This window comes from Tupaia chinensis, unplaced genomic scaffold (assembly GCF_000334495.1).
Source record: "Tupaia chinensis unplaced genomic scaffold, TupChi_1.0 Scaffold000258_1, whole genome shotgun sequence".
Taxonomy (NCBI): Eukaryota; Metazoa; Chordata; class Mammalia; order Scandentia; family Tupaiidae; genus Tupaia; species Tupaia belangeri.
The window spans coordinates 979,422-984,005 of record NW_006159738.1 but is presented as its reverse complement, the minus strand read 5'-3'; the positions used below and the strand labels follow the sequence as shown (position 1 = coordinate 984,005).

The window sequence follows — 4,584 nt, the reverse complement described above, 5'->3', positions numbered from 1 at the left end:
GAAGGCGGGCGTGAGGAAGGGGGCGGGGGCCCAAGGAGGGGGCTGGGAGCCGCTGGCCGCTGGAGCACAGCAGCCCCCATCCCTGCAGAGGCGCGTGGAGCCCCCCATGCCGCCCACCTCAGGGCACCGCCCCCGGCAGGCACACGACTCTCCGGCAGCCCATCCTGGAGCAGGGAGGACACCACCGAGTGTGTGTCCCCGGGGCAGGGACAGGGACGAGGAGGATGAGGGGAGGCCAAGGAAGGGGTGGGGAGGAGAGGGAAGGCGGGAGGGAGGGAGAATCGATGCTCTCCTCCGCTGGGACCACTGAGCTAAGTTGCCATGGAGAAAGGGGAGCCGCTGGCAGAGCCTGAGGCGGCGCGGAGCCATATGCAGAGGAGGAAGGGCGGACAGCCCAGCCAGCCCACGGTGCTGCTGCTGCCTCCCCCCTCCCCGACCGACCAACCGACCGCGCTGGGCCCGGGGGACAGCCGGGAAGGGCCCCGACCCCCACCACCCGCCACCCGTGGGCAGGGAGGAGAGAGCAGCTGTCTCCAGCTGGGCTGCCCAGCCAGGGCCTGCAGTGGCGACCCCCAGGGGACTGAGGAGACCACAGGCCCCTCCCCGTGGCCTAGGAGCCCAGGCCCGGGTGCGTGTGTGTGTGCGTGTGTGTGTGTGTGCGTGCGTGTGCGTGTGTGTGTGTGTGCGTGCGTGTGCGTGTGTGTGTGTGTGCGTGCGTGTGCGTGTGTGTGTGTGTGCGTGCGTGTGCGTGTGTGTGTGTGTGCGTGCGTGTGCGTGTGTGTGTGTGTGCGTGCGTGTGCGTGTGTGTGTGTGTGCGTGCGTGTGCGTGTGTGTGTGTGTGCGTGCGTGTGCGTGTGTGTGTGTGTGCGTGCGTGTAGGTGTGTGTGTGTGTCGGGGAGGGGGGACCGGAGCCTTGCTGATCGCCACCTGCCTCCCAGCTTCCAAAAACCCTGAGTCACACACTCCCACTGGCAGGGAGGGCTGTGGTACCTACGGCCAGCCTGGGGACAGAGGAGGTAGTAGCCAGCCCGGAGGGGGAAGGGCATGAGCTCATGGCGCTGCCTCCCACCCTGCCCCCACCAGCCTGCCCATCGCAGCTGTAGGCCTGGCCTTCAGCACCTGGTGCCCCCCAGTCTGCATAGCAGAAATGGGGTGGGGGAGCCGAGGGCTTGAGTTGGAGCCTCAGTTTCTCCTCTTGGAGAGCAGAAGTCTGGTCACTCGTGTGGACTTCCGTTTCCTCGGGATGGGCAAGGGTAACACTGCCATCCTCCTGACCTGGGGTTCCTGGGCACCTGGACTTCGAAAAGTCGGGCTCGGGGTGTGCAGGCCGGGAGGCCCTGGGACACACCTCTGGGACGGGCAGCACCGCCCAGCACTGGGGCAGGAGGGAACGCCGGACGCCGCTGGAGGCAGAGGCTCTGCCTGACCCTGCCTCCGAAGGCCACGGCCTCGGGCCCTCGCGTCCTGCTCTCGCTCCTCCCCTGACGTCTCAGTGGGAAGCCGGTGCGCAGCAGAGTTGGAGACGCTTGTGCTGAGCATCGGACGGCCACCGCCTGCACCTCCCCCAGGTCTGCTCGGGGGAATTACGTGTCACCTGGAGCTGGCCATGTCCACCATCCTAAGTGAGCACAGCCACAGTGCCAGGCACCGTCACTCTACATGGACACCCTGCACCACTCAGCCGCTGGCCCGTGACCACCAGCCCGCTTCCGCCTGCACGGACATGCCTGCCAGGCGCTGGTCCCGGATCCGTGCCCCTGCGGCCCGCTGGGCCTGGCACCTCCACTCCTGAACACTTGCTTGGGGGTCCCCTGGACCCTGCCTCCAGCCTCCTCCAGTTGGGCAGAATGACACACAGGCACGCCAGCCCACACCCAGCTTCGGTTCAGACGATCTGGGCTCTAGTCCTGCCTGGCACCACCAGGGCACGCCCGGCACTCACCACCCCTCCCAGCCTCCGCTTGCTCACCTGTAAATGGGGTAACACGCTGTGGGGTTGCTCTAGAGACAGGCAGAACCTCTAGCCTGGTGGAAGCTCGGAGGAGCTGGGCACAGCCCACACGTGCCCCGTGCACACGGCCCTGCCGCCGGCCCAGGGTAGGGACTGAGTACTTGCGCCGGCCCGGGTGAGCGGGAAGCGGGAGTTTTCACAGTAGCACCTTGGTCTACAGTTAACCTTAGACGGTTACAGAGCAGAGCGCTGCTTTCCCCAGACGGAGCGGCTATGAGGGGCGAATGAGCGAGGAGGGTGGTTCAGGCTGGAGGCCAGCCCCGGGAGCCTGCCCTCCTCCAGCTTCCCCACTCACCCCCAGCGTCAGGGCGGAGGAGCAGGCTCCGGTCTGCTGCCTGGCCCCCGAGGCCCCTCTAAGTGGACAGAGGGCGGATGGTTGGGCTGCCAGGGAACAAAACAGCCACGAGCTGGGGAGCGGGCACCACGGTCTCCAAAACACACGGCCTCTGGACGGCCGGCCTCTCCTCTCCGCCCATTCTAGAACCCCCTCCTCCCGTTTCCCCCAGCAACGCCTAAGGCCGTCCATGGAATGTCTGGGCAGGGTTCAGGATTGGAAAGGACCACCCCCATCCCTAACGTGGGCCGCAGCCCCCCACAGAGATGTGCAGAGGGTCCTTGGCTCTAGGCTGCTGCAGGGCAGACCCTGGGAGACCTCCCCAGCACCCAGCACCAGCCAGACAGTCTGGAGGAGAAACCGGCCCCGCCCTCTCACTTCTCAGATACAGAAATCCATACTTGGAAAGGAAAACGATTTCTCTAAGGTCACAAATCAGGTCAGAATAGAGGCAGGTCTGAAGCCCAGACCCCCAACTCCCCGCTATCCGGCCCTGCGTGACCCTCCGGAGAGGAGACTCCTCCGGAGTGGGCCTAGGCAGCGGGGTGCAGCTTTGTGGGGTGTCAAGCACATCACTGCCCCCGTGCCGGGTAGGCAACAGGGTGTGCACTTTGGAAACCCCGACAGCAGGGACTGACAGCTGGGCAAGGCACCGCCTCCTGCTCCAACCCGCCTGAGCCCACCCAAGCAGGAGAGGGGAGTGGTAAGGAGGGAGTGCCAGTGGACATTCCAGAAAAACAAGACGCAAAGCTAAGAGTGTCCTAACTGCCGTGGCACAGTGGGGAGCCCGTGAACAGCAGCGGGTTCCCCCAGAACTGAGGATGGCCCCAGCCCTGCAAAGCCTTCTCCTGGCTCCTGCTCCCCCCCACCCAGCAGACTGGCCAGAAAGACCCTCTTCAAGCCCCCCGGCTTGTCCTGCCTTGTTCAAAGCTCTAGAAAGGCCTTCTCTCCCATCAGCTCCCAGGGAGGCTGGAGGTTCTGCCCGGCCCCTCTGTTCCCTGGTGAGGCTCCAGGCAGGCCTCTGCTCTGCCTTGGGCATCTGCAGCTTCTTCTCCACCCCCGTGTGGTCTGCTCGCGGCCTTCCCTGGCCACTCTTCCTGAGCACTTAACCCCAGCCACGACCCAACTGTGGCACTCTCTGACTTTCCGGAGGTCCTCCAGAGCAGCGGCCACTATCTAATGTACTATTTACTTTCCTTCTTTCTTTTTCCTCTTATGCTTTAAATTGCGGTTGAATACACACAACGCCAAATTCCCCCTAACCAGTTTTAAGTGTGCGGTCACACAGCGCCAAGCACATTCGCGCTGTTGCACAACCACACGCCGTCCACCTGCTGAAGCTCGGCCCCACCTAACCCAGACTCCCCGCCCCGGCACCCACCCCAGGCTGCTACAGTTCTGCCCTCGAGTTCGAGTTCTACGGTGACCGTCTGGTGACCTCACGGCAGTCATGCTAAGTGGAATCCTGCTGTGTCTGGTTTCTGTCACTTACTGTGTCTCACAGATCCATCCGTGTCGTGGCATATTCTTTTATTACATTGTCTGTCTTTCCCATTAGAATGGAGGCTCCAAGAGGCAGGGGTTCTTGCTGGCCGTACCCACTGCTGTAGCCCCAGGGCCTAGGAGATCACCTAGCACACAGCAGGCACTGAGGGAACCTTCTGAATGAATGAGAAAATGAATGGGTGGATGGGTGGATGGATGAATGGATGATGGAAAAACAGGTGGATGGATGAATGAATGGAAGGATGGATGGATGAATGGAAGGACAGATGGATGGATGGAAGGAAGGATGGAAGGATGGACGAATAGAACAAGAGATGGATAGATGGATAGACAAACGGATGAATGAATGGATGGATGGATGGATGGATGAATAGAACAAGAGATGGATAGATGGATAGACAGACGGATGAATGAATGGATGGATTGATGAATAGAACAAGAGATGGATAGATGGATAAATGGATAGACAGACGGATGGATGGATGGATAGATGGATGGATGAATAGAACAGGAGATGGATAGATGGATAGACAGATGGATGAATGGATGGATAGATGGAAGGATAGATGGATGAATGGAAGGATGGGTGGATGGATGCGTGGATGAATAGAACAAGAGATGGATAGATGGATAGATGGATAGACAGATGGATGAATGGATGGATGAAGACTAGAGCCTCATGGGTCTGCGCCTGGCCCAGAGTTAAAGCCACACCACTCCTAGACTAACTCTA

General features: G+C 61.5%; 1 protein-coding gene across 1 annotated transcript in view; it reads right to left on the bottom strand.

The window, feature by feature from the left end:
- The window catches only part of PITPNM2 (phosphatidylinositol transfer protein membrane associated 2), a 79,735-nt gene extending 77,361 nt beyond the window's left edge, over window positions 1–2,374 (bottom strand). Inside the window, exon 1 of the mRNA XM_014588089.2 lies at window positions 2,307–2,374. The gene's annotated coding sequence lies outside the window, so the exon portion shown is untranslated. The remainder of the gene's footprint in view (window positions 1–2,306) is intronic.
- Window positions 2,375–4,584: the final 2,210 nt, after the last annotated feature.